Below are 23,907 nucleotides of genomic sequence, written 5' to 3'. Positions count from 1 at the left end.
GCAAGAATGGATCATGTCTTCCCTTGCCTTTTTGGGCTGCTGGGATGTTACTGGCTGTAGGGCACTGGGTCTTGCCATGCTGTCTTGTCTCCTCTACTGCTGTGGTGGGGTGGGTGGGAATACCTAAACCAGCCTTTCTCTTTTGCTGGCTGGAGAGGAGGATCATTGCAGCTCTGGCACAGGGAAGGATGGTTTTGATCTTTCTTGGACAGCTGGACAGCATATGCTCTTGCAGCTTGGAAGGCCAACAGTATCCTGGACTGTATCACAAGATGTGAGCAGGGTGAGGGAGATGATTGTCCCCCTCTGCTGTCTTTGTGAGGCCACATCTAGAGTACTGCGTCCAGAGCTAGGGCCCTCAGCACAGGAAAGTCTTGGAGCTGTTAGAGTGGGTCCAGAGGAGGGTATGAAGTTTATCAGAGAGCTGGCACAAATCTCTCTTATAAGGAAAGGCTGAGGGAGCTGAGCTTGTCTAGTTTGGAGAAGAGAAGGCTCTGGGGGAGACCTCGTCATGGCCTTCCAGTTCTTGAAGGGAGCTTACAAGCCAGAGGAGAACCACCATTTTATATGGTCTGATAGTGGTAGGACCAGGGGGAGTATCTTTAAATTAAAAGAGGGGAGATTAGGTCAGATGTTAGAAGGAAATCCTTTCCTCAGAGGGCGGTGAGGCGCTGTCACAGCTGCCCAGAGAAGCTGCGGTGCCCCATCCCTGGAGATGCTCAAGGCCAGGTTGAATGGGGCCCTCGGCAACCTGAGCTGGTGGGGGGCAGCCCTGCCCAGGACAGGAGTTGAGGTTGGGTGGGCTTTGAGACCCCTTCTAGCCCAAGCCATTTTATGATTCTATGTTTCTGTGATTCTACAATTCTATGATTCTTTGATTTGGGCCTGCAAATACTAGCGCACATGAGCCACGAAGGTGCAGGGAGAAGTAAGCAGAGGGCTACATAAAATACTGAGGGCATCCTGAGTTGGAGCACTTGATACAGTCTTGGACAGGTCTGTAGCATTAAGGCCTGTAGAGGGGTCTTCTCAGATGCATTTTTCTTGTGAAGAAATATAAAATATACTTAAATCTACCATTACCACCACTTCCATCCATGAGAATTAAGTAGCTGATTCCATATACCACAGGATCAACAACATCAGGGTCATTCTTCACAGATACCTTTGTGGTGCATATCTAAATATATCGATGATGTGGACTCTGTAATTTTCTAAGCAATCTATTACACTTCCACATTTTCCTTAAAATTAAACTGCACTTTTCAAAATGTCTACCCTAAATAGCTTTCATTTCAGATTAAGCCTGTGTCTCCTTGTTGTCTCCACCGATGTCACTGAATAAGAAGATCACTCCTTGCAATGAAAGATTGTCATTGTGTCTGTCACTTGTGTTTCCTACCTCTGTGTTGTCTGTTAAGGATTTCAAATATGTATATTTAATCATAGATTCCTTTAAATTGAAAGGGACCTTTAAAGCTCGTCTAGTCCAACTCCTCTGCAATGAACAGGGACCTCCCTGGCCAGATCAGGTTGCTCAGAGCTTGGTCCAGCCTAGCTTTGAATGTCTCCAGGGACCAGTCTTCCAGCACATCTCTGGGCAGCCTGTTCTAGCATCTCACTACTCTTGCCGTAGAACACTTTTTCCTTATATCCAAATGAAATCGTTCCTCTTTAAGCATGAGACCATTTCACCTTGTCCTGTCATCACAGGCCCTGTTAAAGAGTCTGTCCCCTTCTTTCCTGCAGCTCCCCTTTAGATACTGAAAGGCCACTATCAGGTCACCTTGGAGCCTTCTTTTTTCCAGGCTGAATAGGGCCAGCTCTGTCAGCCTGTCCTCATAGGAGAAGTGTTCCATCCCTTGGATCATTGGTGGTCCTCCTCTGGATGTGCTCCAACAGATCCATGTCTCTCCTGTACTGAGGATGCCAACATCTGGATGCAGCACACCAGGTGAGTTCTCACCAGAACAGAGCAGAGGAACAGGATCACCTCCCTCGACCTGCTGGTCATGCTTCTTTTGATAAAGCTCAGGATATATTTGGCTTTCTGGGCTGTGAGAGCACCTTGCTGGCTCATGTCCAGCTTCCCATCCACCAGTACCCCCAGGTCCTTTTTGGCAGGGCTTTGCTCAGTCTTTTTGCCCTCAAACTTGTATTGGTAGTGGGTGTTGCCATGACCCAGATGTAAGACCTTGTGCTTGGTTCTCCTGGGGCCACTGCTTGAGTCTGTCTGGGTCTCTCTGGATGGCATCCCATGCCTTAGGCACGTCAATCACACCACACAGCTTAGTGTCATCTGAGAACTTGCTGAGGGTGCCCTCAATCTCACTGTTGATATAATTGATGAAGACCTTAAGGAGTATTAGTCCCAGCACTGACTCGTGGGGAACACCACTCATCACTGATCTCCATGTAGACATTGAGCCATTGTCCATCATTCTCTGGACTCGATCCTGCAGTCAGTTCCTTGTCCATCACACAGTCTATTCATCAAACCTTTATCTTTTCAATTTGGAGAGAAAGATGATGTGGGGTACCATTTAATAAATAATCACTGAACACCGTTTTACTCAAGGAGTATGCGTTAAAAGCTACAGAAGGGGCTGTACAAAAATTCCTTCCCAAATAAACTATTAGCGCTTAATTTCTTGCTACCAATTTGAATAGATGCTGCAGTTAAGTATGGTCACACCCAATTCACAACATATGTGCCAGAACGAGAGAAAAACAATTAGTCTTTCTGTTCTATTCAAATCGCATTCATTGTGGAGGAAAAAAGTTTCTTTCTTTACGCAGGAAGATTTTTAAAAGGGATTCTTTTTCTCTCTAGCTATGCCAACATTCTTTTCACATTAGGAAACTTGAACAGATTTAAGCCCTCATTCAAAGTACAGTTTGTAGTACAAACACGCTACAGTTGTCAACACACAATGCACAAACACACAGGGGCAAAAATAGACAGAGTGGAGCAGACAAGAGCTCTTATTACTAAACTGCTGGTGGGAGGAGGAGTGAAACTATTTTTATAAACAGCCAGCCAAACTCAACGAAGTCTCAAAAAGTCTATATTTGGAGTAATTATACTCCAACTCTGTGTTACATCTTGGCTAATTGCAGCAGACGTTAAATAATTAAATTATTCAGCCATTTCCCTTTGTGTGAGAAATGGCCTCAGATGGTCACTCTCATCCATTTCATATCAATGCAGCATAGCGGCACTGCTTATTAAGAGCATATGGAGGAAATATTTTAAGTGTAGTGTAAGTAGTTTTATACTGTCGTTCGTTTTAAAGAAATAAGCAAACTGCAGTAATTCCTTGAATTTTTTATTCCAAAAAGAGTACTACGAAATTCTTTTATATCCAGACCCTCACAAAATAATTTGACAAGGTGGCATAAAATTAGGTGTTACAAAAACTAATCACTGTTCTGTATGATTCACATCCCAAAAAGTGGGAAAACTAATATTGCCTATAAGATTTAAGATACATACTCAATAAAAAAGAAGTTCTGTCTCTATAAAATACAATTTACTTCAGCACACTTTTGCTTAATCTTCTTGGATTCCACAACCAAGGAACAAGAGTTATTATTGAAATTCCACCTGTCCCCACTGGTATGTACCCAAAAATGATGCCAAGTCTATCATGATGTCAAAATGAATTCCCTCACACAAGAGCAGAATTAGCCTAGCTGCAATCATTTGACATTATCCAGATACTCTTAGGAAAGGGAGAAAAGCTGAGCTGGGATGAATTTTGATCAGGGAAAATGTTATGCAAAAATGAGGTGCTAAGATTTCTGCTGAATATTCATCATTGAAAAAATACCTCATCAGTCTTCTCATTTAGTGCTTGGGTACTCTGGGTCAGTGTTGTGCAGCAACAGCAATAATATATACACAAGGCTATCTTATTGCATCCTAATTGAATGCTTCAATATTTTCTAAATGGTTATACACATCACCAAAGACAGCATTAGTGGAACAGGCTCCTGAGAGCCTTAACCTCAAAGATGACAGAATAAAACCAGAGTCATGCAGTATTACTGCATTGTCAGCCTTAAGTTGGTATTAAGGAGATCAAAAAACTCTTTTCTTTGTATTTGCTGGTGGCCATGTATGCTAGTTTAAGGTTTTCATGTATGCATTTCACATGTTTTCTGTGAAGCAGTTTTGAATTAGGAACCGTCTGGGACCTGGGTGAGGTTCTGGATGGAGGTTCAAGGGAGGTTCTGGATAAGATTTTCCAACATTCCTTAATGCTATCCTTAAAAGAAGCATAAGTTGTCTAAAGTGGGAACTTCTGAAATTAGTTGAAATTGAGAAATATTTTGAATTCAGTGTCTCAAATAGTATTATTTCTATATTTGGAGGTATAACTTTGAGAAGATCCATAAAGACACAGAAAGTCATCCTGGGGGATGAAACCAGTCTCACCTGAGAAGAGGCCTCTTGCATGGATGAGGGAGGGAACACTGAAGAAACTGATGATGAGTGCACTGTGGGTGTAACTAGAGAAAACTGTTTTGTGTGGGAAATTACAGAGGGAATGTTAATTGGAGGAATGAAAATACATCAGGATGAGATTGGAGTTAGGAGGTGAAGTAGAAAATGTGAAGAGATTTTAAAGAGGATACAGCCTCTCTTTTACGTAATGACCATCACTTGGCAACTGGAGGAACAGTGAGGGTATCATTTCTCAGCACAAGTGCCTACAGTACACTTTTTAGTGGCAATTCTTCTTGATGTTACTGGAAGAACAGGTAAAAAATTCATGGAAAGGCTGGAAGAAGGATGATGCACACAAATCTTTTGCAGAACACAAAAGATTGTCACTGGGTGATTTAATGGATTATTTCTGTACAATATTGTTTTGCATGAAATTGCTGAATCACCACTTTTAGTCTCCATGAGGTTTATAAGGATCTGAATTTCTTTCTGATGCCATGTTGCAAATCATTTGCTTAGTGTAGTAGATAACATACAGTTTTTGAAAGGTTATTTTTCCCCTGAAAAAGACGTTTAGGCTTCTCACTATTAACTTGGGAAGATTTAACAAGAGGACCAAAAAAAAAAAAAAAAGAGAAGAAAATGGAAATAAGCTCCAGTATTCCCTGGCTGATGAATCTGTAATGGCAAAGTTTATCCGATGGTTATAAACAACATTTAGTGTGCAGTTTAACAAGACGTTGTTCCTTGAGAACATAAAATTCATGTGTGTAAATATTAGAAACATATTGTAATTAAAAATGCTGCTTTATTAGTAGGTGGTTTAAGAGCTATGTGATTCTCCATCCCAGCAAGTTGGAAATAGGACAAACAGCCATACTTCATGAGCTGAAACAGTACCAAGAAATTCAATGTAAGTATTCAAACTGAGAAAAAGCATCCATATAGATCAGACTATAGCATGAAAACCTATGAGATTTTCAATTAAAGCTCTAAGAATCTTTATTTCTAAAAGTGCAAATTTTAGTCTGAAATCTGCATAATTTTCTTTGTCACACAGTACATGAGATCATTCCTCAAAATGTCTTAGGAAGTACTGAGCCTTAGTGTTCTAATAGGCCGGTCTATGTAAGATTGAGAATTCCTAACACAGTGCCATTACCCAGGCAGTAGAAGGTGCTCTTGTAACAGCAAAAGATGTCCCTTGATTTGATGAATTAGTGCTTAAAATAATTCTGTCGATCGTGTAGTTCAGCATCTTGTATTTCAAAAGCAACCAAGCCAGATGATTGCACAATCTAATTGTTTTTAATCAAGCAAGGCCAGTTTTGGTTATTGAAACTATATATATATAGCTATACTTTTCAAACAGTTTCAGTTGGTCTCTTGGGTGTCTTCATGCAAAGATTTCTAAATTGTATAAATAGATCCTATTGTTGTCAATGTAAGGGATTTGGCTAAGAGCAAGTAAATAAATGTCAGTATCACACGTACTACATGCAACGCTAGGGTTGACACAGACTCTCAGTACATAAGAGAGGGAAATTTTGCAGGATTTCCTCACTGTTCCCTGGGAGAACAAGTAATTGGATAATAGTTTTCTACACATTTATTCCAGATCCTAATCTTACATGCATCTTTCTATAGGGGTAACCACAGACCCAGTCCTTTTCCTTAAACACTACGCAACATCCTGGTATGATCTGGCTTTAAAACACAACCACTGCCAGCACTTCCACCACCCCAAGGCTCTCCTGAATTTACAAATGTTCAGTGAAATTTTCAACAGAATAGCTTTGTGGACTTACCCCATTGCTTTTTCTCCCTTAATCAAGTCTTTTATCTTCAGTAGCTGGCATGTCCCACATGCTGGTAAGTTCTAACAACTCTGATGGTGAGGAATATTTCCCTTTTAAAAAGGTAAGAAAAAATCACTTCTACTATGTTTAGTTCAGCTATGTATCCATTAGGAGAGAGAAATGTTTCACAATGTCAGTCTTCACTGAAGAAGACTTCACTCCATAATTTTTCAGTTGTTTAAACAACTTACCTGATAGCTGAGAGCATATATAGAATCATAGAAACCTTAGAGTTGGAACGTACCTCTGAAGGCCATCTAGTCTAACTCCTCTGCAATGAACGAGGAATTACAGCTAGATGAGGTTGCCCAGGGCTTTATCCAGCCTCACCTTGAAAATCTCCAGAGATGGGGCATCAACCACATCACATTGCAGCCTTCTCTTCTCCAGGCTGAAGAGCCCCAGCACTTTCAGCCTGTCCTCATAGGAGAGGTGTTCCATTCCGTGGATCAATTTATATCCAAGCCTTGCTTCAGTTCTCTAGAACAGCCAGAGTTGACCAAGCACTTTATGTCAGTAGGTGAAAGAAGTGGGCAGTTGAGAAAAGAGCTTGTGGCTGGGCTGTTGTTGGAGCTGGTTCTGATGGTTGGGATGTGTTTCTTGAGACTCAGAAAATGAGGTCTGCAGAAGAGAAACAGCTAAGTAACATGTTAATTTTAAAAATGTTAACATTTTCTGTAGAAATGAACAGAACAATTTTGGTTAATTCCTCCAAGAAATAAACCAACTGACAACTGCTACATTCTGGAGGAAGATGGCTCTGGTATTTGGACCACACACAGGAAACATTCATATATTTTCACATGCTCCTTAGTATCAATATACCAAAGCTACCACTATTCTCTAAGTTCCATTTTAGGATTTTTATAGATCGTGATCTTTCCCTATTTGAAGATATTTTGTACCAGTAAGAAAATGCTGTGAACTGCAATATTATGAATTTAGAAGGTAATGAAAGAACCATGAGTACTTAAACTGAGGTGCACCAGCACCTGAGTAGATTCAAATCCACCTATGTAGATAAATGCAGCCTCATTTTTAGGAGTGTCTGGGCACCTGTGAAGGAGCAGCAGGAGGTCAGTAAGTGTGAAAGCCCAAGTGTTTTATGGTGAGCGCAGATGCCTATGAAAACTTTGGCAGCTGTATTTCATTTTTGGCCTGAGGGGCTAATTTGACTGCAATTAATTAGAAACATAATTTATTTAAAATATTTTTACACAGCTTTTTAAGTAATACCAATATCTATCTGCAAAATAGTTAGTTTTTCAGTTTACTTGTGGCCTTTTCTACTAAATGTATTTTAAAAGAGTAATCTGCCTACCATGTTTTTACAGCCTAGAATAAAGTCTCTTAAATTTCTTGTAATATGAGCAAGTGCTAGTGAGACTACATTAACTGCATGATCCTATATTGGCTTGTTATATTGTTCCAGTGCAAATTAAGGCATTTTAATGCAGTAGATTTGGAAATGAGCCACCAAAGAGAGTCACACAATTAGCAGCACAGATGTGACAAGGCAGTTCAGAAAAAAACTGATTAGCAGTAGGTAAATTTTATCATATACACTCAGAAACCACACTCTGAACTGGTAGCCACTGCCAGTTGGTGGACTGTTGTACTAGGGACTTGCATCATATATGCTACAGTTATCAATCTGGCCTGGAAACTTGTGGTAGAACTTCAGTTTTATGTCTAAGCTGTCCATGTCTATTACTGTCTGTATTTCCATCTACCTTGCTGTCTTTTGTTTTTGTTTCTCAGTGAGTCAGCAATTTTGGTATTGCAGTTTCTGCATATAATTGCATATAAACAGTCTGAATACAGAATATTTTCAGGGAGTGCCTGATAAATGCTCTCAAAATTATCAGAGATTCTCATTTCAAAATTGACAACAGACCGCGGACCACAGAATTCAGGTTCACTGACACATGTCTGCATAAAATGAAAAAGCATCAATATAATTCCGTAACATACTTCTGTAACTCATTTTTCTGATGGGTTCAATTTTAAATACTGAATGTAACTATCAACATCTAAGTGGGAAATATTAACTTAATGCTATTTCATTTGGGAAGAGGCTTTTCAGTATAGAACTGTTTTAGGCAATGAAAAAATTATCCTGAGGGGTTTCAGCCATTTGAACTGCAGGGTAAAGCATTCAAGATGTACTTTCTTTTTTTAAGGGAGAATTGGGGCAGTAATTCTAAACATACAACGTACTTTAATTTTCTTAAGCACTTGCATGGTCTTCATTGATATAGCACTTGACCTCTACAGTCTGCAGCACGTAAATATTATCAGTGTACTTGTAGGGCAGGGAAGGACTATTGCCCAATTGTAATGATAGGGAAATTCAGGTTCAAAGAGATGAATGGCCTTTGTTCAGGTTGCTGAAGATATAAATGACAGAGGGGAACAAAAAACACTTCAGATCAAAGGTTTTTTACATAGATCTGCTTACTCTCTAAATTAAGTGATTTTCTTTTCCTGTTTTAGGCTTCCTAAGCACTCCTACTGTACATCTCTTATATATAGAAAGCAAAAATCAGAAGAAAATGTGTACACAAAAAATTACTCTGGCTTTTAATCTACTCTGATGAAAGAACCTTACTTCAGCAGAGAAAGCTTTACCTACCATTTCACTGCTGTAATATAACTGAATTTAATCAGACTTAGGAATAAAGAAAAAGGAAAATACCTGGAAAAGATACTGAAAATCTTCTCTCATAAAAGTAAAAACTATAGAAAGTTCTGATGCAAAATATGTGGGTCGTTGCCAATGACAAATGCCACATCATTTACTATTTTTACTTTTATTATTACTTTTAAAATTAAAAAGTAATCCACAATGATTTTACATTATAACTACTAAGAAAAAATGTAGTATTTCCTAAGCAAGTTGGAGCTTTTGGATAGAGCATCTTTCGCTATGGACGGCCATAGCAATTTACTGGGCATGGTGGTAATGGGTTTAGTTGGATGAGATGATCTTAGTGGTCTTTTCCAACCTTAATGGTTCTATGAGTCTATCAAATAGGAAGCAACATTTTTTCCAGATTTACATTTTTAAGGAAATATTGACAAGTATGCTGTCAAAAGACTGAATAGTGCCTTGCCAAAAAAACACATAATTAAGTACACAAAAGGATCGATTATAGCTCATTGAAACCATTGCTCCTTCACATCTGAGACCACTCCTCTTTGCATTAACAGGAAGAATAGAAGGGCCTGGTATCAGGTAAGGTCTACCTAATTTTCTGTCCAAGGACCCTCAGTCTGAAGTCTATTCTCTGTTGTCTCCTACAGGCAAATTGTAGAAGGATTCATGTAGTCTATAACCCCTCTTTGGTAGTGGTATATTACAATGCTGATTCTCCATTCAATTTTCTTATTGAACACTGCCTGTAAACAAAGCACCAGCTCTGTTCTAAGGTTGGGGTGGCAACAAAACTGTGTGTCTGGGATCATGAGAGAATTCTGCAGTGCTAGGAAAGGTGTGGCCCCATTGCCACAGCAAAGGGGAGGTCACTGATATGGCAGGTAGACATGAAAAACTACCTGAAGGAGTTTAATGCACCTTGGGAGTAAAGTCAGCAGCAAAAAAGCAAGCCCACCCTGCCCTTTGAGGAGCTGGGAGCAGCCACTTTGTTTAATACGGATGTTTCTTTCCCCATCCACCGCTGTCCTGTTTATTGCCAGCCATGCAAAGCCACTTGGAGGTGAACCAACGGAAGCGGCAGTGTTTTTGGGGTCCAGTCCTGCTTCGTGGTTTTGAGGGAAGATGAGTGAGTCTGTTTGCATTTATGTTCTAAATGTGAAGCTTTATTTACAGCCTACCGCAGTTGTCCTCATTAGCATTGGTATGCGCTACAGACTGGAAAGATGTGCAACAAGTTTCCATACAAGATTTTTCACTAAAAAGAAGAAAAAAGGAAATTTAAAATGACATGATCATGTCTAGTTAGTCGTTTCTTAACTACAGCATGGATTCCTACATGGCAAGACACAGAATTATGAACAGATATTGTCCCAGATGAACTGCCACATTGCTCTGCATGATATACAGACATTATTACTGCAATAACTTTGATCTTCAAGAAGGCAGGGCAACTCACACATCCTCAAACAGCAGCACCAGACCCCCTCTTATCTTTTGCTAGGCAGAATGTTCAAATAGAGAAAATACAACAGATTAAGTAATAAGTGCATCTGTAGAATCATTCGTGTCTCCCTAAAGGCAGCTCTGCTCATTATAGGTAGATCCACTGCCCTGACATCTTACCATGCTTGAACATGTATTTGTGCAAATGATGCACTTCCATATGCACAGTGTCCTGGTCTCTGCTGCTTTTGACTGAGGATTGGCAGGGACCAGCTCATCCCCAGGCTCAAAGTGCAGTTTCCATTTGTCCATTCCCATGTGTATTCTCTGCAAGATTCGCTCCTTAAATGGATCTCACATTCCACCAACCATCCCTATCCCCACAACAGATACCCGTCAGAGGACAGATCATCATGAGTGGAAAGGAGCCAGCGTGGTCTTATTTCTTAGATGGATTTTTGGCAAATGAGCAGACAGTTTGGAGCATGCATGAAGTTATGAAGTGCAACTGCCAAGTCACAAGCCATTTTCCTTCTCCTGATCAGCTCCTCTCATTCTGCTCTGATACAGAGGTTTCAGCACAGCTGCCTCATGATGTCTGTGATTTTTCACCACCCAAGTATTGGAGTGAGTTCTGGTGCTTCCTCTCCTGCAGCCTGCCCTAGCAGCAGTGAGAGGGAGACAGCGACTACCAGGCAGAGAGGGTGAAGGAGGATTCGCTAGCCTTTGTGAACCAAGCATGGTGCTTTGTATGAAAAGATGTAATGAATATCACTGCTCAGAGGCAGATAGAGCCAGGAATGATGCAGCCATTCTATAAGCTCCCCACATATTTATACCACAGCTGCATCCCCTTTGACCTCATATTCATCCTCCTTTTCAAAACAACCCGCCAATCATGCACCACTGAGCACTGCTTTTGCAGTGTGCAGGATGACCTCTGAGGACATCATTTAGATATCTCAAAAACTGGGCTTCAGACCTTTCCATCTGGAAGTGCTGGATATCTGCTTGAAAGCTCTTTGACATCTTGCAGAAATCCAGGCTCCTTGTGCCCCCGCTCTCCTTTCCAAACTTTGCTTTATATTGAACAGAACAGGAGGAAGTTTATCTTGTGCTGAACATGAGTTTAGTTCAGGACTTTGTAATTAGTTAACTTGTTTCAAAGAATGCTGCATGTGGCATGCAGCAAATGACTGCAAAATGAATAATAAATTAACTGTAAAAAATGCGAAGCTTTTGCTTGTGACAGACTTCCAAACAAAAGTGTTGGAAGTAAGATGTTATTTTGATTCCTAACACCTGCAAGTGCACAAAGATTTATTTCCCCACCACACGCAGATGCTACAGAGAGATTTTGCCCATGCTGCAAATCTGCTCACCTGGAGTGTATCTTCTGATTAAACCTTCAGGTACCAACGCAATAGCAACGATTAAGATGCACGGTTGTGCCTGCTATAGTCACTCTGTGCTCCTTCAGCAGATTTTGTATTTTCCTATATGCATTTATTCTTTAGTTTATCCTGGCAGTGCAAGAAACATTCTTCATAGAATCATAGAATCATAGGATGGCCTGGTTGAAAAGGACCTCAAAGATCATTTAGTTTCAACCTCTCTGCCATAGGCGGGGTTGTCAACCACCAGACCAGGCTGTCTAGAGCTATGATTTGCTTGAAATCCTATCAGAATCTATGTGTATCCTTTGCATACATTCATACAGGGGTGAGTTTCTGACAGCCTGTTAAGAAGTATGGAAACTATTTCTAATCCAAATACTAGCATTTGTGTAAATGTGCTGTGAGACACTCTTCCTCATTTTCTTATCCCTTTTCATCCAAACAATTGGCTCCACCAGCCTGTGGAAAACATTGTGTAATTACCACATATAACATCTGAATCTAAGACTCTGATGATATGCACAGAGAAATGAATTAGTAGATTGGTCTCCCTACAAAGATACAGTAGATATTTTTGTTTGTAATACACTAAAATACGCTTTACATTGTAATATATTTTTGTTCTCCTCTTGCGTTCCCTGAAATTAGAAAAAAACTCTGTAAATTCACTTTGATTGATGGAACCCTAAATAATTTTCGTCAGTGGGACTTACCCTGCTGGTCAACACATGTTAAATACTTGCTCTATAAAAACATTATTAAGCTCACTAAATTCAGATTTAAAAAAACCAAGAATTTAAAAGAAGTCAAAGAAATAATCCAAGTTTAAAATAAAGTGAGTCCTTCTCTTTTTCTTAAATATGTACTGTTAAAACAAAATGAATAGCTTGTAAAAGTACTTTTTAGTATATTCTACTTTAGTTTTTTAAGATTTATAATTATATATGAAAACCTATAATGCTCACATGCATTTAACTAAAGATGGCCAAGCCTTCGGAATCATTCTGTGATGAGTGCGCAGACTCAGAAAAGATGCTTTCTTATGGAGATGGCTTCCCTATTGAAATCTCCACCTGGAAAGCAGATCTGAGGATGATTCCCCTCTTCCTCTACTAACGGCTGTCTGAAGGGTACTTCTGGGCTGCGGTGGGCTCTAGCCAGCTTTTAGGAGTTTGTCTTTGGCACAGTGGGACTCAATATGGACTGCAAATCAATGCCTAGAGGCTGTCCTGTGAGCTGACAGCTTGCCGGATTGCATCCTTCCAAGAGTCAGCTAACTGTGTGTCTCCACAGAGTTCTGTCTTATTTTTGCCATTAGAGTATGAACTGAAGTCCTGCCCTTTGAGATTTAGTTTGGACAAAGGAACAAAGTTTTTATGATAAGGGTAATGTAACACTGGAACAGACATACTTAAGACATAAGGCATACTTAAGACATAAATAAGACACTATACTTGAGTCATTAACATACATTTTTCTTGTGAATTTCTTGTGGGAGCAATAAAATTTTCATCCACCATCTTTGCTATCACAGTTAATAAATTTTTGCTGTGGAAACGGTTAGGTTTGATATTTCCTTAAGTTTATCACTTCTTCCTAGGTCTCTAAGTAGTGAATATTGAATAGCAGCTGTCATTCCTGCGAGCTGTCAGCCATTTATGTGAAAGAGTTTGATAGCATTACTTTAGTTCTTGGGGACACAAGCTTACATCAGTATCTTCTGCCTTCTAGTTCTGCCCTGTAAAATAGAGATAGTGTTGTGCTACTTTGCCTGCTTCAGAGGAGACTGGGAAATGTTTTCTTTCTTTTTTGTACTAACAGCCACGTTGCCAGGATTTGTGCTTGCTATTTTAAATACTGTATTTAGTTAAATACAGTTAAAGTTTAGTTTAGTTAAATTTAGTTAAAGTAGAGACTTTCCTCTCTTTGTTCAGGCTATTTTATTTTCTTTTTTTCAAACCCTCAGTTTATTTTCTCATCTTAAATTCTGTTTAAAAATGCCATTCAGATTTGTTAACAGTTGATTGCTTATGTTGGAAAACAAGCTTCAAGAAGATATCCAAAGCAAATGTTTTTTGTGCAGTTCTTTAGACTGTGGATACAAAGTGAGTGACTTGTGTCCTTTAGTTAATATACAAAAATCACTATTTATTGAATTACAAATTTAATTGGCAGTACGTTAAGAATTCCAGAAATAACTGAAGATTTAAATTCCTATAGAGATATGTTAGTGAGTTGTTCTGCCTCAAATCATCAGGAAGAATGCTTTTGTTTATACAGCCTGTACAGTGATTAATCCACATATTTCCAAATAAAGCTGATCTGGGTTTCTGCTAAGAGAAAAGGTTCTCTTCAGACTTTGTCAAAGGCTGAACCTCATCCATCCATCTCAGCACAAATGCATAGAAGGTAAATTATGGTCTCTCAAAGCAAGTCAGGAAGAACAGCTGGTGCTGGTTTTTTCACTGGACTGTGAACTCAACTTCATCAATAGATACCAGAGTGACCAAGCACTGGCCTTGCCTTGCACTAAGAAGGTTTCACATCATATTAGAGAGAGTGTACCTCAGCCTACAGTTCAGCCAGCCAGACTGAAAAGTCAGAAATGAGCCTTGTCTGAGCTGCACTGAACATGCAGTTCTTTGATTTGTTTTCCAGCCTAAAAGAACTCTAAAAGAGTTTTTATTGTGATATTCAACAAAATTGGAGTGGTGCATTCCTGTCTGGAATGTCTCTAGTGGGAAGAGAGGAAACAAAGGAGCTGGCTTGCAGACCTTGTGCAGATGGGCTCGATGGCAGTGCTATCCATGCATCCAAATAACCAGGGAGGTTTGATCCCCCCTATGCCTGTAGGGTTTTGAATTTAGACCCTGTGGATGGGTAAATTGATGGATATCACCGACAAACTTTACTCTGGGCCATGCTGTTTAAGAAGTGCTTCCCCTGGTTAACAAAGCTCAGCTCAAACTTTTAAGTCCTTAGTACTAATGATAGCCTCATCACCATCTGCTCTGATCTGCTGATCTGCTCCTTTTGTGCTGCTTTACTTGCTGAAACATGTGGTCGCACATGCCTTGTTCTTTAGGCTGGCCTATCCTTTCTTCTGGTTATGTTTTCTCCTGAGTACTTCTGCTCTGCTTCTGCATGGTTTAATCTTTTGCATTTGTTACTCTACCAAAAAAGAGGAATGTCATTTTGTGAACAGCAGATCATGAAGTCACAACAGAAATTGAACAAACTGTGATTTTCCAGCAGAAAATACTTTGTCTCTGCACATGCTCATTTAAAAGCTATTTGTTTTCTTGTTTCAGCTGTTTCTTCTGGTAAATACCATGCTTTCATTTGGGTTTTTCAGTTATTCCTTGTATTTTTGAACTATGCTGGTTCATCTCAGCTTTTGGACGCTGGATGCTCTCTTCTTCCTTTCTACCTGCACATGAACACCTTGCAGGGTGTTCACTCCCATGCTGTTTTATAAGAACTGTGTGTTTGGTGTGGTGGGGTCAGCGGGCTAGTGTATAACAAAAGAAAAATGTACAGTGGGGATGTGGTGAGAAGATTTCCAATGGTTTATTGAATGTTCATCAGAGAACGTTTTTCTTCTGGAGCTTCCCAGTCCCAATGCAAGGTTCAGTGCAAAGAGATGCTGATGGAGGCCCCAGGCCAGTGCTGATTCAAGCGACGGCAAATAATTTATGCATTTTGATACATTGGCTAAACACAGTCCTGTGAACAGGGCAAAATATGCAGCTATGTTTTCTGTTTTGGTACAGGAATTTGAGAATAGGAATCAAGATTGCAAAAAAAGTGATCAATTTGTGTCTGCAAGACCATTTTCAGTTGACATAAATATGCTGCCTGCAAATTTTCAAATGGAATGTATAGAGTTGCAATTGAATATGTAATTCATTCTACATACAAGAGGTAAGAGCAACAGCACAATTAAGCTGTTGTTATTTAAGAACATAAACCTTCCCAGTGAGAAGCCTCTAAACATCTCCTTAAGGTAAATGCTGTCTTTGGTTCTGGTAAACATGGTGATCAGAGGTGGGGGACAAAGGGACACGACCAAACTCTTTTCAGTGGTCTGTGGGGACAAGACAAGGGAAAACGGCCATAAACTGAAGCATAGGAAGTTCTGCACCAGTATGTGAATGAACTTCTTCACAGTAAGGGTGACAGAGCACTGGAACAAGCTGTCTGTAGAGGTTGTGGAGTCTCCTTCTCTGGAGATATTCAAGACCAGCCTGGATGTCTACTTGTGCAGCCTGCTGTAGGGGACCTGGTTTGCAGGGGGTTGGCCTTGATGATCTCTAGAGGTCCTTTCCAACCCCTATGATTCTGTGATTCTGTGATTCAATGAAAAAATTTGATGGTGTCTCCTTACTAGGCTTTTCTAAGACCTCACTTACCAGAGAGAAATATCCCTAACTTCACATTCACATATTATTTGTGTCATTGCTTTTTAGCAGTAGTCACATTTGTCAGTAACAGTCAAGGATGAAGCACAGGAAGAATAAAACTTCATCAAAAATCTCTGACAAACACCTAGAGAACTCACTAAGAATTGCTGCCCCCTGCCATCAAATCAGACTGGTGTGTAAGTTTCACAAAAACAAGGTTTATGTTTTTGTTGCCTCTCTTTTTTTAGTGCTTTAATAAAAATACTAAAAAATAAAATGCTTTATTACTTATATATTAATTATAGCATATATTTTACTAGGGCTGCTCCAAAAGTAATACCTTCTATTTTAGGATGTCCCGACAACATCAGAGGTGGATGTTGCTGGTATAACTGTAGAACTTGAATCTTCCTGTCAATATCCTGTTATATTTTGTTGCCGTGTGACAGATGGCAGCAGAGGGACAGTCTCACAAGATGGCATCTGATATGGAAGTGCGGATGAAGCGAAAGTGTAACTGAATTCCTCCATGAAAAGAAAAAAATTGAGCTTATTGACATTCATCTATGGTTGCTGAAAACTGACAGAGACCAAAGAGTGGATGTGAGCACAGTGAGGGGTGGATGCTTCATTTCAGAAGTGGCAATTGGGTCATCTCTGCTGGTACAGGTTTTGACAAGTGCAGCATGCAGGCTCTAATTAATCACTGGTGACAGTGCATAGCTAACAGTGGTGACTGTGTTGAAAAATATTTTGTAGCTGAGCATTTGCTCTATCAAACAGAGTTACTGTGTTCTTTGTATCTGTAGTAGGTTCCATGGAAATAAATAGGAGGCATTACTTTTGGAGGGAAATATGAGGCTTAAGATAATTCCTCTTCACTGAGTGTGGCCCAGGTAAGCCAAAAGGTTGGACAACCAAGTCCTAAGTCATCTAGTTGCAGAATTAAGCACCTGACAGGAAGTGCCAGTAATAGGAATTTCGAGCCAACTTCTATGCCTCAGAGTTTTGATTCAGTTCTACAAATATGTTGATCCCTGTCTCACTTACAGTGCATGGCAGACTGCAAAGCACTTTTTTATTTGATTTATATGTGTAAAAGAGGATTTATTTTTGGAAATTAGATGTTCATCTGCAATAGGTTAAATAAAAACCACGCAGTCTTACAGATGTAATAGTGTCTTGGAGAGATTTTACCTGCAGTTTATCAGTCTCTCCTGTTGAAGAGACAGTTTATCTCCCATCCAAGTCTAGGAACTTTTCCTTGTGTTGCACAAAGTATCCAGTTCAGCAAGAGCATATTAACCACAGACATAAGCCTTTATGCTGATCTGGGGCCCTAGCAAATGATGCCTACCACAGTATGTTTTCTTTTAAAAGTAACTTCCAATGATGATTTTGATTTGGAGAGGCCTGAGATTCTCTTTAAACAGAAGACACCTATAAATTTGATTAATCTCTTTCCATACTGCATTGCCAATATTCATTTTTAATATTTCTTCACAACCCATTTTCCACTGCATTTAACCTGCACATTTTAAGGCAAAGTATGCTATCCCAAATATTCCCATGACAGCTGCAGCTTAGCAGCTCTCAGACATCAGAACAGAGATACCCAGCACTGTGCTTGGGAAGTGTGTTTGCACTGACATATTGACAAGGTGCAAGGAACACATGCAGTTTATGTATACTTACAAATCTTTCGCTGTGATTTTCCATCCTGTGTATTTGCTGTGTCTACCCAGTGGCTCAAGCAAAAATGTAGTATTCACAGCATTCTGCAAAAAACGTGTACACAGCATGACAAAACATGTAATTTGTTTTGTCTAGATCTTGGCTCCTGTAAGGTTCATTTAATGCCCTCTATTTCTTATAGGAGTAGGAAGCAAACCCTCCATGTCATAATGTGATTTCATCGATTTCCATCATATTCACTTTCAGATGTCTCTTTTCAGAACAGAAGCTGCCCCTTACCTTTGGTCATGCTTACTGTACTTTTCTGGTCAAGGATGGCCACACATAACTTTAGCCCTATCATAGAATCGTAGATGACATTATTGTCTCCTCCCTTGTCCATTGATGCCATCATAGAAGGCCACTAGATTGTCAGGACTTGCCCTTGGTGAAGTTATGCTGGTTATCCCCTATCACTTCCCACTCTTCCATGTGCTTTAGCATGGTTTCCAGTAGGATCTTCTCCAGGATCTTCTCTGGCACAAAGGTGAGGCTGATAGGGCAGTAATTCCCTGGGTCATCCTATCTACCCTTCTAAAAATGGGTGTGACATTGCCTTTTTTCCAGTCACCAGGGACTCCACCTGGCTGCCATGACTTTTCAAATATTATTGAGAGTGGCTTGGTGACTATATCAACCAATTCCCTCAGGACTGTGTGATGCATCTCGTAGGGAACCAAAGACTTGTGGATGTTCAGGTTCTCCAGGCTGTCATCAACTGATCTTTGCTTATAGTGGGAGGAGCATTGCACTCTCAGTCCCCACCTTCCAACACATCTGCTTGAGGGCTGTTTGTAGAGCAGTCAATAGTGAAGACTGAGGCAAAATAAAGTTGTGGAGTACCTCAGCCTTCTCCTTGTCTGTTGTTACCAGCCTGCCTATATTTCTCGCTAGAGAGGGTATGCTCTACTGAACTTTTCTTTTCCACTTAATGTATCTGTAGAAGTCTTTCTTATCCTTTTTTGTGCACCTTGCCAGGTCCAGTTCCAGCTGGGCCTTAGTCTTCCTAACCCCATCCCTGTACAGTGTAACAGCATCCCTATGTTTCTCCCAAGCTATCTATTCCTGCTTTCACTGCCTGTACGTTTTCTTCTTGCTCTTTATTTTGACCAGCAGGTCCAGATTCAACCATGCTGGACTCTTGCCTTCCTTTCTAGACTTCCCACATCTGGGAATGGAGAGCTTTTGTGCCCTAAGGAAAGCTTAGCTAGCTTTGCCAGCTCTGCTTCACTCTCTTGTCCTTGAGGACAGATTTCCAGAGGCTTTGTTGACTCACTCTTTGAAGATCTGGAAATTGACTCTCCTAACAATTATCATTCTGATTTTACTCCTTGTCAGCCCTTGCCATGTCTGTCTATTGCTCAGCTGATGAAGTTATCCTTAATACATTCCAGGAGCCTCCTGGATCACCTACAGCTCACCTTGCTACTTTTCCAGCACATGTCAAGGTTGTTTAAGTTCTCAAGCAGGACAAGAGACTATGAACTCCTGTAGCTAGTGGAAGAAGGCTTCATCAACAGGCTTCACTTGATTGGGTAGCTTGTAATAGACATCAGCCACGAAACTCCTTTTTTTGTCTCAGTCTCTAACTCTGACCTGTGGACTTTTGACTTACTCATGGCCATTTTTCAGGGAGAGCTCTTCACACTCTATTTCAGCACAAGAAGCAAGGAATATGATCATATACACTTATTTTCTATAGATCACTTAAACAGACATAAATCATTCAGATCTGGTGATTGTCCAGGATAACAGACTTCATCAGGTTCTGTTTCACAACAGCAACAATAAATACCATAAGAATCTTTACTGACCTTGAAGACTCAAAATCCTATGACTTCACTGTCTCATGTATCGGCATAGTGCATCCCAAGAGTAAGCCAAGGCACTGAACTTATCCTGAGTGAGTCACTGACACCTAGGAACAGACTGAGGACTCCAAACAAAATGTTGACTGTGCTTGACCCTGTGTGATTTGTACTAGATGAAATCTTGATTTCGTGTGGCTAGAACGGATCAGTAACATTATTCATTAGTTTACTGGCGCCTCCTTGAATTTGGAATCGTGCCCAGATGTATCAAATCCCTAGAACTATTTGTTCAAATTGGCAAAGGTTTTGTCTTCTTTAACCATTAATCACTAAATTGTGGAAAATGTGGGAGAAAGAGCTAGACCAGTGTATGGCCACAGACATAATAAATGTTGTACCAAAACTATTAGATGAAGTCACATGTATTATTTGCTGTTTATCTATCTTTAATACACATCAGCTATCAGTGAATTAGAGAACATTTGGTGACAAGATTTGTCTGCCATAAGGAAAACATTTTATAGAGCTACAGGAGTCCCGATAATACTCAATGATTGTATTAACGCAGTACCTGAAAGAACTCCTCTCAGTCATATGCTGATTTTAGGTCTGTGGATGGAAAAGACAAAAAATTTGCTTCATCAGAAAAATTTTGAAAGCCAATTAAAACATTTCACTTTCACAAGCAGTGTGATTTGGCAGTTATTTTGTAAATGTTCCTTAAATCAAGCAAAATGTTTTCCATTAAAAGAAAACCAACATTATTCTTTTGCTCTTTTGTTTCATAAGACAAGTCTGAGACATCCATTTTATTGCTGAAATCTCTTTAAATCTTGTAATAATTGAGCTTTGACTAAAGTACAATCTAATAGTGTCTGTAGGATGAGTCCTATGATTGTTCTTTCTCAGAAGATGTATTTTGAGCCCATATGAATATTTCAGGGTTTTTTATTCTGAGGAAGTACTGATCCTGTAAGTACTTGCAAAAATTGCTTTCAATGTGTAACATTTTGTGATTATTTGCAGAAGAAATACACAATAGAATACAACATATTGCTTTGCTATCTTTATAAAAATTACCATGATTTGATTAGCTTGTAGAAACAGCGAATGTTAACTCTCAGGATGGGAGCTAGGAATTCCATGTCTCCAATAGCATTTGTGAAGTATTCAAAATGTCTCTTGCTCTGAGCATCTGCCATAAAATCTTGTCCACCTGCCAACTCTGCAAGCTTCTGATCTTCTTGAAATCCAAACTGTGTTCTCCTTGAATTCTTCATTATCAACATAAATTTCCACCAGTTCAAATCATGCCTTGTGTTGCATTTATGCAAGCACATGTTCTTCAGATCCTGGTTCTAGTTAATCTTTTTCACTCCCTGTCTTCCAGAGGATGTTTGGAGAGACAAGGGATTATAGCCTTGCATTTGGGATATATTGATGTATGATGAGAAGCAGAAAACACAATGAAGAACAGAAAAAACATGTTGATACATGATGCAAAACAGAATGTAACTCATTCTTTCCTAATGAATATGGCTAAGCAGTACTTAGAAGGAGTACAAATCAGAAATATCTACAAATATCTACTTCAGGGAAATTAATATTATTATGACTCTAAATATCAGCAGGAATACATTTGTTTTACAAATCAGCATTCTAACTCTTGCTATGTACTAGAGTTGACACCATGTATATTTTAGAGAGTACGGTAGCATGGTCCAGTTTAACACAGGATTCAAGAGGGCTCAAGTCTCTCTTGCTGTAATTTCACTTAAGTAAGTTACCTAAACCTCTTGTGATTCACTTCCCTACTTCTTAGAAATGTTATGAAAACAAATGCAAAAATATTTGCAGTAAACACATCTGAAATGGACTGCAGTAACTAGGCTTGCTTATCTTTCTGTACAGCAATATAGTGGCAAATAATCTTTATTTTGTTTAGTTTTCCAGAAGGACCTATTAAACATATGATGATGATCATGCACAAATTGCTGAATTCATTAGCGGAATGTTTTGAAGCTGTTTGTCCTGAAAGTGTTTTCTTACAGTTAGTAGGGCAGCCAGAGTAGTTAATTTCATTTTTCTTAAGCTATTCAGAAAATGCAGATTGTCCTGTGGCCATGTGTGCAGAAAGCTTCTCTTGATGGTTCACTTAAAATGTATTCCTAACATCAAGGCAGATTATAAACTATTTCAAGAGATGAGCTTCCTGAAAATTTGGTATTTTTGAAAATACCTCAGAGTGAAAAATTTTCGTTTTTGTTGGATGTTGCATGGCTATTTCAGATGAGCTGCTGCATGGAAATAAGACAGAAAATTATAAGGAGTCATCTACCTGGATTCAAGAAACACCAACTTGCATTAATGGTGCCATTAAATCTGTCAACATTGCCAGAAGTTTTTGTAGTGCATATGAAGGTGGATCCTGCAGCTCCTCCTTCAGGGATGTGAGTCGTGGTGAGTAGTGGTAGTCTTGCCTTGAAGATAGAGAATGGGATGTGCACACCAAGTACCTTGCTAACTGTCCTCTACATTTTGCACTCCCTGAGTTTGAACACAATGAGTTTGACATGGTCCTCATTCTCTTCAACCAGCAATCTGAAATCTCTTGATGCAACCAATGCTTTTGTAGACTCATTTAATTGCAGAAGTTATCCCTTGAAGGACTGTGGTGAAACACAGATTGGTGTACCACCTGAGGCAAGTCCTGAGGTAGCACTGTGCAAAATTAACTCAATCTTCCTTTTTCCTTGCCTTACAGTTTGACTTCTTTGCTGATTCATGGGTAGATCTCAGACATTTCAGAAATTTAAAAAAATAATAAGGAAGAGAGGATAAGAGATCATGAATCAAACAAAACTCCAACAGTAAAAGAGTATCATATAACATCTGAATAACAACATTTCATGCAATTTGAACACCTGTGTACTTTTCTCATTTAGGATACTTGTTTCCCTCCCCCAGAACTCCCCACCTCACAGACATTTGATACTATAGGAATTTCAGTAAATTACTAATATTAACCCACACTCATGTATCATCTACAGGATGGTTCTGCAGGTGTTTGGGATGTTTCAGAGCCACCAGAGATGAAGCTCTGGGCTTTCATCACCATGAGCTCTGAAATGTTTTCAGCAGCACAGTGAAAGATGCAAGGCTGCTGGCAGCTCAGTTTAAAAGCTTAGAGTGCGAAGGCTTCAGTTTGTATCCATTGCTATTTGCTGCTGACTGAGGATGCACATCCTGGCCCTCAGCTATTCAGCTGCTGTCTCCCAACCAATGCTGTCATGTTGACCAATACTATGTCTCCAGCAATTTCCAGGGAGTCTGTATGTTTCATTTACATCCTGGCTTACACTGTCGTATGGACAACTTCCTTTGGATAGCAACCACCACTTGTTGTCTGGGCAATATCTAACCTCATGATGTGTTGCTTTGTAGTTGAATTTCCTGTGCACTGTGGTGGGGTGAAAAACAAATCAGTTCTTCTTTCACCAGGGAGGAAAGCCTACATAATTCATTGTTCTTCAAGTTTACTTTGTCATCCACTGAACTTACTTACCCTATGTATATCTTGTCACCTGCCTACCCTGGCTTCTAACCTCTTTCTGAGAAGACATCCAGAATTTGACAGAATCACAGAAAAATCTAGATTGTAAGGGAACCAGGGACTAACCCTCTATTGAGAGAAGGGCTTAGGTTTGGTTATCCAGGACCCTGTCAAGCCACATCTGTAGCAGTGAAGAATGATTCTGCCACTGAAGTGAGTGATTCTACCACTTCTCTGAGCAACCACTTTCAAAGTGTAGTTCTCATGGTGATTTTTTTTTTTTTGGGGGGGTGGGGGAGGTGGGAGTTTGTGTTATTTTTTCTGTGGTAACTTGTATCCATTTCACCTTACCTTGTTGCTGTGCATCCCTGTGAGGAGAGTAGTTCTCTGTACATCTACCTACCTGTCTAAAACTACCTTTTAGAATCATACAATTGGAATTTTGGTTGGAAAAGACTTAAGATTGTCAAGGAGAATCCTCAACCTGAAATAACAAGTCCCATCACTAAATAGTGTCCCTTAGAGCTCATGTCTCTAAGTGCTCTTGGGTGATAGAATACTGTGATTAAATTCTTTATAGCTTTTTCTAGGCTGA

The 23,907-nt window shown here is 39.7% G+C and overlaps 1 long non-coding RNA gene across 1 annotated transcript; it reads right to left on the bottom strand.

The window, feature by feature from the left end:
• Nucleotides 1-5,254: 5,254 nt before the first annotated feature.
• Nucleotides 5,255-19,837, bottom strand: LOC149919928 (uncharacterized). Its single transcript, XR_016464442.1, has 4 exons — nucleotides 19,763-19,837; nucleotides 6,643-6,933; nucleotides 6,262-6,362; nucleotides 5,255-5,341 (listed from the first exon to the last, which is right to left on the bottom strand). It is a non-coding gene; the product is annotated as an uncharacterized LOC149919928 (long non-coding RNA).
• Between the last annotated feature and the right edge of the window lie 4,070 nt (nucleotides 19,838-23,907).

The sequence above is a fragment of the Phasianus colchicus genome, chromosome 1, assembly GCF_987193195.1.
Source record: "Phasianus colchicus chromosome 1, bPhaCol1.hap1.1, whole genome shotgun sequence".
Classification (NCBI taxonomy): domain Eukaryota; kingdom Metazoa; phylum Chordata; class Aves; order Galliformes; family Phasianidae; genus Phasianus; species Phasianus colchicus.
This window is presented reverse-complemented; position numbering and strand designations above follow the sequence as displayed.